Source organism: Tenrec ecaudatus, unplaced genomic scaffold (genome assembly GCF_050624435.1).
Source record: "Tenrec ecaudatus isolate mTenEca1 unplaced genomic scaffold, mTenEca1.hap1 Scaffold_3661, whole genome shotgun sequence".
Taxonomy (NCBI): Eukaryota; Metazoa; Chordata; class Mammalia; order Afrosoricida; family Tenrecidae; genus Tenrec; species Tenrec ecaudatus.
In genome coordinates this window covers 92,718-101,838 of record NW_027459108.1, presented here as the reverse complement: position 1 = coordinate 101,838, position 9,121 = coordinate 92,718, and the positions used below count along the sequence as shown (strand labels likewise).

General features: G+C 44.2%; 1 long non-coding RNA gene across 2 annotated transcripts; it reads right to left on the bottom strand.

The window, feature by feature from the left end:
* Nucleotides 1-349: 349 nt before the first annotated feature.
* Nucleotides 350-6,662, bottom strand: LOC142436496 (uncharacterized). 2 transcript variants are annotated; one of them, XR_012781971.1, is made up of 4 exons: nt 6,547-6,647; nt 6,208-6,251; nt 3,578-3,691; nt 350-3,422 (listed from the first exon to the last, which is right to left on the bottom strand). It is a non-coding gene; the product is annotated as an uncharacterized LOC142436496 (long non-coding RNA). The 2 variants fall into 2 exon arrangements; XR_012781970.1 differs by lacking the exon at nt 6,208-6,251 and having other exon boundaries at nt 6,547-6,662.
* Nucleotides 6,663-9,121: the final 2,459 nt, after the last annotated feature.

The following is a 9,121-nucleotide window of genomic DNA, read 5'->3' as shown; positions in this document are numbered from 1 at the left end:
GTGCTTTCAATCATGGAGTAGCTAAGGCACTTCATATGAAATGAAGCCAAAGAGCTGAACAGAAACTTTCAGAAAGGATCTGGAGAAGTATTACAATGAAATGTGCAGATACCTAGAGTGAGAAAACCAAAATGAAAGAACATATTCACTACATCTTCAATTAACTGAAGAAAACAAATCCAAGCTTTAAGGAGCTATATTGAAATATTCTATGGGGAAAATATTGAACGATCCAGGAAGCATCAAGTGAAGATGGAAAGAATACACATTACTCTCCCAAGAAGAACTAGTTGGCATTCCACCATTTCAAGAGGAAGGATATAAACAAGCACCAATAGTACTAATGGAAGATATTCAAGCTGCACTGACGGAATTCGCCAAAACCAGTTGCCAAGCATTGACTGAATTCAATTTTAAAAGTTTCAACAAATTGATGAAGCACTGGAAGCATCGGTGGAATGATGTTTTGGGGTTCTGGGACCTTGCTGGAATGATGCTCTGAGGGATCCATGACCCTGCCAGAATGGTGCTAATTGGTGTCCGGACCAAAAGAGAACGATTCTCTGAGTCCGGGACCTGCCAGAAAAATTTTCTGGTATATCTGAGACCTCTCCAGAAAGTTGCTCTCCCACCAGAGAGATGCTCTGGGGGACTGGACCCCTCCGGAACCATCATCCACTAATTGCATGCTTCTATGGGGGTGCCGAAAACCCACTTCCCTCAAGCATATTTCTTGCGGTATTTCCGCTCCACAACACTCCATCCGCACACTCTCAGCACAGACTGGGGCCGACAAATTTAAGAACAATTATTGTTAGTAGGCATTGTGTTTGGCCCTAGAGAACCTTTAGAATAAAAGACTTACTTGAAGCATAAACTCTACCAAGCAAGCCAAACTATTTAGACTGTAATAAATGTCAAGTTTATAAATAATGTACTATAGTGGAGCAGGAGTGAACTTTGCATAAGATGTGAGAAGGCTAAACATTTAAACTGAGACCTGAGCAAATAATGAGCCATGTACAAAGCTGACGTTTTCATGGCTTGGTAGACTGATTGTTATCCAGAGGCAATATTCTACAACTCATCTACAGATTCAACCTTATTCCTCTCATGGTTTGCTTTTCCAGAAAATGACAAGCTGATTCTAAAATTTCTATGGACATGTGACAGTTTTAGTATAGCCAAAATAATCTTGAGAAACAATAAAATCTAGGTGGAGAATGCTCATTGCCTGATATGAAAACTTACTCAAAAGCTATAGTAATTATACTGTGTAGTAGTGACATAAAGGTAACATATTGATGGAATATAATTGAGAGTCTAAAAATTCAACCTCATACATACATAGCTAAATGATTCAAAAAGAGTGCAGAGAAGTCACTGTGATTTCAGCAAATGCTGTCAAAAACAACTAGATACAAGAAAAAATAATGGGTTTTGACTGCCACCTTACACCTTATGCAAACACTAACTCAAAATAGATCTTAAGACCTAAATGTAAGAGCCAAATCCTAAAATCCTAAAACCCTTAATAGAAAACATATGCATAAATGTCTGTGACCCTGGATTAGGGAATGGTTTCTTAAGATATCTTGCATTTTAAGCAATTATGACATCTTAAACATAAGCAGCCCAAGTTCAACGTAAGTTGAACTTCATCCCAATTAAAGTCCCTTATAATTGGAAAGACACAATCAAGAATTTGAAAAAGGCAACCTACATCAGTAACTATTCGTGAGATACCTAATAATCTTGTATTCAGAATACATAAATGCTATAAGTCAACAACTAAAACTCCACAAATTAAAAATTAGTCAAGAAGTTAGTCACTACTCTAAAGATATAAGTATGTTAAACATAAACTATATAACTCTATTATACATTTAGTCTGAAATTTCTGTAAATTGTTTGAAACTGAAAAATATTAAAACAAGTCTACAAGAGCTAAAATATATTTTGTGGCTATCCAATCTGAATTTAGGTAACATTTAATGAAATGAACACTAATGACCTGGGGGAGGGGGGGCGATATTAAGAACATCATATGTGAAGGAAGCAAAAGGTCATTAAAGACAGAAAAGCAAGAAAAAAATCAAAGTGGATATGAGAAGAGACATTGAAATTGCTCATTACTTAAAGTAGCTAAGGCAAATAGAAGAAATGATAGAGTTAATAAAGTTGAACAGATCATTTCAAAGGGCAGCTCAGGAAGACAAAATATTAAAAATTCATCATTTTTCCACCTTATATGCTACCAAGTCCTGCCAGCCACCTCCACCCCCATCTGCCCCAACCCAAAATGGCTCTGATATCTCCCATCAGCCTCCACTACAATCCCTGTGCACAGCCACATTCTTGAACTATCCCAACAACCTCCCCACTGCTCTCCCTGCATCCACGTCTGCACCCTTTCTCCAAGTATCTGCACCAGGCTCCACACCGAAGCCCCAGTGATATACCTAATATTGCTATGACCATGTCAGTGCTCCACTCAACTCCCTCCAAAGGTTCCCCGCCTTCATCAGGAAGCTGGATATCAGTTCTGGGAGGTCGGTTAGCACCAGGACCTGGCTGACCTGTGCCCAGCTCCTTCTTCTTGTCCTTTCAAATGACTGTGTCCCTGAGGCATTTGAAAGGGAGGACAGGCCCCAGCAATTTTCCTGGACTTTCATCCTCAGCTGTAAGTGTCCCGTGTCCTCATTTCCACTCGATCCAGCATCATTAGGATGTGTTTGCATGTCTCTGAAGCAAGGATCGCATCAGCAGCCACTGACTGCCTGCCAGACCTGCACTGAGTCACTTAACCCACAAACATCTGGCCCACTTTAGGGACGAACCACTAGGGGCTCAATGAGGCTCAAAGACTTTCGCAAGGAAATCAGCTAATGAATAGAAGCACTAGAATTTGATCTCAATTCTGACGGTAGGGCCTATCAGCCTACACAGACATGCTGGAGGGCTTTTGTGTCTACACAGGAGCTGGATCTAGAAAGGACAGTGTGAACCTTCATGGAATGAACAAGAGCAGGTCTCTGCACAGGAACCACCCTCCACACTCAGGCAGGGACTGGAACAGAACTTCCCCCGAGTGAGATGTCAAAGGTTATTGGTGGGTAATAGGGTCAGTTGCAGAAAGTGGGGGGTAGAGGGTAGAGGTGATGGGAAAATGACAAGGATCATGGAATGTTAGCTTGCAAACAGATTTTTATAATAGCTGTCAATAAGGCTTAAACCTGTAAATAACTGAACAGGCAAAAGTTGTGAGATAGATACAAGGGGGCTTCAAAAAGTTTGTGGGAAACTTCCATTCTTTTCAGATTTGTTAGGCTTTTCAGATTTGTAGGGCTTTTTCTTGCTTCTGGTTCCTTTGTTGGTCTGCTTTTGCACCTGCATGACCAGGTCCAGGGCCTTATTGAAAGCTGGAATGACATGGTCCACTGGGGTGAGTGGTGTCCCCCAGGTCCCATACTCACTCAAGGCACAGCTGTCAACACCTGTAGTTGTTCAGCAGCCAGCAGAACCCCCGCCCACTCCCCAGCCCCGACACCCCACACCCCCTTGCAACCAGCCTCACCTTGCAGGTAATTGAGAAGCAGGTCTACAGCGGGTTCTGCTTTGTTCTCAATTTTCCCCAGGTTGTAGTCTGGCTGCTTGGACATCTCGGGAGAGCTTATCAGGTTGGCCTTTGCTGCAACACAGAGGGAAAATACCCAGCCAGTTCAGTAACTGCCAGTCAACGTAGCAAGTTATTCCTGGGGTCCTGACTCAGGTAAGGAATGTAAATGCCTGCATAGATGCCCACATCCTGCCTCCTGATCCTCATCCAGGTCCCCAAGTTGTGCCTACATCACAAAGCTAAGAGTCGGCTTGATTTCTTGCCCCTGTATGCTACCAAATCCTGCCAGCCACCCCCCTCTATCATCTGCCCCCAACGCATAATAGCACCGGTATTTCCCGTCAGCCCCCACCACAATCCCTATGTCACAGCCACACCTCCTTTCTGAAATATCCCAACCTCTGACCTGCTCTCCCTGCAGCCACACCTGCACCCTTTCTCCAAATACCTGCACCAGGCTCCACACTGAAGCCCCAGTGATATACCTCATGCTGCCATGGTCATGTCACTGCTCTGCTCAACTCCCGCCAAAGGTTCCCTGTGCTCATCAAGAAGTAGGTTGAGTTCTGGGAGGTTAGTTAGCACCAGGACCTGGCTGGCCTGTGTCCAGCTCTTTCTTCGTGTCCTTTCAAATGCCTGTGTCCCTGAGGCATTTGAAAGGGAGGACAGGCCCCAGCAATGTTACTGGACTTTCATCCTCAGCTGTAAGTGTCCCGTGGCCTCCTTTCCACGTGGTCCAGCATCATTAGGATGTGTGTGCATGTCTCTCTGCAGCACGGATCATATCAGCAGCCACTGACGGCATGCCAGACCTGCACTGAGTCGCTTAACCCACAAATATCTGGCCCACTTCAGAGACGAACCACTAGAGGCTCAAATACTTTCCCAAGGAAATCAGCTAATGAATAGAAGCACTAGAATTTGATCTCAATTCTGACGGAAGGGCCTATCAGCCTACACAGACATGCTGGTGGGCTTCTGCCTCTACACAGGAGCTGGGATCTAGAAAGTACAGTGTGAACCTTCACGGAATGAACAAGAGCTGTTCTCTGCAAATGAATCACCCTCCAAACTCAGGCAGGGACTTGAGCAGAACTTCCCCCTGGCCAGGGGACTGTAGGAAGTCCCATGTGGCGTGGGGATGAGTTTTTCTAGAACAGCTAGATTGGGTGGAGAATTAAGACTACAGTAAAGATCAGGTGTCCCGGTGTCTGGTGGGTTACATGCTGGACTTCTAACCACAAAGCCATCAGCTGGAAACCACTGGCTGGAAAAAGATGAGGCTTCCTACTCCTGTGTAGAGTTACAGTCTAGGAAACCCCCACAGGCAATTCTACCCTATCCATAGGGTCGCTGGGTCAGAATAGCTGCCAGTGAGTTTTCATGGGAGCGCTGCCTCTTGTCATGCCAGCATGTGTTCAAGGAGTGGTGTGGAGCACCAGGCCAGCCCCTCAGTCCCTCACTGGCAGAGCCACACCCCACCTGGATGGTCTCCTTGAGCAACTCTACAGCCTCCTTCAACTCCCGGATCTAGCTCATGGCTTCGGTAAAGCTGGAAATTTTCCTAAAAGCGCTTACTCAAAACCAAAACCAAAAGAACCCTACAAACCAAGCAACACACTCGGAATTTTCATTAGAACAGGGATAAAATGACTCCAGGTGGGAATACACAGTTAAAATGGAGTTGGCATAAATCTAAACATCGGACAAGCTACTTCTTCAGAGGCAGCAGAAACAGAAATATCCCTTTGGGCAATAGGCAGGAGCAGCTCCCATACTCCCCCACACTAACAGATTTGCAGAAATAATGGATCCAGTTCAATTGCCTGGATGTCTTTTACTGGCTACTTTCTCTGCATGAAAAGCAATTAATTACTGGTGGCAATTTCCTCCTGTCCCTCTTAAAGAAACCTTTCCTCCAGCTGTCTGTCCTCCACTAAGAAGCTTTCCTCCAGCTTCTTTCTACTGTTAAAAACAAACAGGGTTTTTTTAAAAATTAAAGAAATAACATGCAAAAATTTTTAAGAGTGTATGTGGGAACGGGGGATCTTCCGTACTTGAGGGGTCTTGCCCTTCTTTGGAGACTTATATGCCTTCCCAAAGAAAGACTGGCCCTCACTTTGGCTGAGTTCCTGCTCACCGAACCCCATCTTTGTACAGCTGGGCCTGTCTCTTTCTCCTTTTACTGCCACCTGCCATACCGTTGACTGGTAGCCACCAACCTGGGTCACCTCCCTTGAGGTCCCAGTCCTGGACTTACCCCACAACCTGGGAATGCCAATCACACCTCAATGTGCGGTGGGTGCGCTGGAATATCACTTCAACACCCTCAAGGCTGAGCGCGCTCCCCGCTTCCGCCCTCCTGGCTGGCAAGAATGAGCCAGGGCGTTTCCGGACTACCAGGTGCTCCCCTCCCCCTCCCCTTCCCCGCTCCCGGAGAAGGCACCGCCCAGGGGACCAGACTGCCAGGGGACCAGACTGGGCAAACCTCCGGAGGAAGCCCTAACGTTTTGTGCTCCAGCTGCAGCCACTCGCTTCCTGAACAGCAGTCACTTCGTGGTGAGAGAAGCCACAGACCCGGGGCTCACCTATGAGCGGAAGACGTTCTAGGAGTTTCAGGGAGGAGCCACCGCTGTGTGAAAGGAAACAATGGAGGGGGGAGACACGCAAAGTTCCCGCAATGAATCGGGAACCCCGACGCCCAAAGCCCCAGTCTGGGATCCTCCTTTCTCCAACAGGAATTCTCCCCAGGAACCCCAACCAATCCCAAAACTGGGGGATGGAAGCAGCCCCTGGGACACACTCCCACATCTCACCACGCGAGGGGCGCTGACAGAGCGGGTGAGGGGGAAGCAGGGCGCTTGCACCCAGCCAGGCTGCTGTGTGCACCAGGGTCACCCCAAATTGGTCACCGCGGGACCCCTCACCTGGGCGCGCCGACTACACAGTGCTCAGGCTGCAGGAGCTTCTCTGGCACCACGCACCAGGCAGAGCAAGTAGGACCCACGGTATGACACTCACTTCCGGCTAGGGCACCGCCACTTCCGGCCCGTTTCAGCGTGACCCGGAAAGGGAGGAGAGGAGTCATGGGTGTGATCCGGAAACACATAAGTGAAAAAACAGGCAGGAGTTAAGGCTTCATTAAGCTGCATGGACATTCAGAAAAATAAGAATCTTACTTGATATGGCAGAGATTAATATGACATCGTTCCCACCAACATTATTTGAAAGTTTGTTCTTCATTACACTGACCATAGAGGAAGGGATTGCGATGAATTGGAAATAATAAAATGTGGAGGTCTTAGTGGGGAAAAAACCCGCAAACACCCAGATTCTTATCCTGACAAACGTTTAGATTATTATCAGATGTATGATCAAAGTCACATACCTCATAGACAGCACTGACTGAGCTAAAGGCATCAACTTCCCTATGTGACACTGAATATCCACATGGTACAAGGTGTGCTCAGGGCCACATAAAAGAATAAGCAATATACTTCTACCATCGCAACACAATTTTAATGTTACACAAAACAAACTGAATATTTTCTTTTTTTCTTTTTAAACATTTTATTAGGGACTCATACAATTCTTATCACAATCCATACATCAATTTTGTAAAGCACATCTGTACATTCTTTGTCCTCATCATTTTCAAAGCATTTGCTCTCCACTTAAGCCCTATGCATCAGGTCTTCTTTTTTTTTCCCCTCCCTCTCCACTCCCCCTTCCCTCACTCCCCCTTCCCTCGATAATTTATAAATTATTATTATTATAATTATTATTATTTTGTCATACCTTGCCCTGTCCGTCATCTCCCTTCACCCCCTTTTCTGTTGTCCAAACTGAATATTTTTTTCATCTCTTAAGATACTGAAGTACACTCTAACTTCCATGTGGTGCTTATGCATGTCTGAGACTGAGAAAATAAACCACTACATCATCGGTCTAGTTTTGGACTATTGTTTATAAGGACACTACCTGCTATGGTAAGATGAAACAGTACGTTCTATAAAATGGAAAAACACAAAAGCCTAAGGAGCTTTTACTCTGCTCTCTATGGTTCTATGAGTCCAGAATTCATATGACAGGTCTGACTTTATTGTCCTTTTCAATAAATGTTCTTATTCATATACGTAAAACCTTAGTGTGTTTGTGTATTTGAAAACTGGAGGTAAATACAATAGTAACATCACATTAAAACTGGTGCTTGGTAAAGTAGAGGGGCAGCAAACAAGAAGAAAACCTTTTTAGATTGACAAAGGCAAACAACGGACTCAAATATACGAACAATTATGAAGATGGTATAGTACAGGCCAGTGTTTCTTCCTGTGGTACACAGGGTCACTATGATTTAGAACTCACTTAATGACACCAAACAATAACAACTTCCATTGTACACTGGCTCTAAGTACAATAAGTACTAAAATGTTAGAGTATTTCTTTTAAAAATAAGCATTAACGTAATGATCATTCAGAACAGTTGTTGAAAACATATAATCATGGTTTTAAAATATATAACTGCAAGATTAATCAAGAGTTAAGGACAATATTGAACAACTGTAGATCTGCATGAGAAAAAATTTTTTTTTATTTTACAACTGCAGAGAATGTGTGGTAAAAGCATTTAAAAATACACTCTACAACGGGATATATTATACTGGTGTTTTAACAACACAGTAACAAATTTGATGATTTCATGACTCTAATTAATTGACGAGAATGATTACATCATACACCCTAACAGTTTATGTGCAGGTTTGTGTAAACGGGATTGATTGAGTTAGAGAGCACCTATCCCTGCCTTTGAGTTCATATTTCACCTTGACTGAGTGGGATTATTACCAGGGATGCAAGGATGTTTCAACATTAGAAAAAATATTAATGTAACCGACTACATAAACAGGGAAAAGAATAAGAACCCTTTGATCATGTTAATAGATGTAGAAAAGATATATGACAATATCCAACACCCATTCCTGATAAAAACACTCAATAATATGGAAACAGAAGGGAGAGACCTCAACACAACAAATGTATTAAAGGAAACACTGTTGGTGAAGGACAATTAGATGATTGGAACTTGCTGGAAATAAGACACTGTTGTGCACGCAGAAAGTTTTCATCAAAAGAGTAATACAAAACCCACAGACTGGAGGGAATACATCTTTAGCAATGAGGAGATGGATACAGAGGTGGAGGGGACAAGGAGGAGCAGAAGACAACTGTGGCATTTTCAGGAATCTCTAATCTAGATGCTCACCTGAGCATGCACCTGGGAAAAGGAGGCTGGAGTCTGGGTGGTCTAGCATAGGGAGCAGAGCCTGAAATCAGTGTCTGAGGATGAAGTTTTGTAAAGGGTCTTTCCGTTGTGGTTCTTGAGTCTACAAGGCTTAGGCCTCTTTGACTTGCGTGATTGGAGGAGTTCATGAGAATGTCATATGGTGCCAGGAGAGGCATGGTCAAGTGGAGCAGATGGCATCAGGTGCTATCAGGTATGTC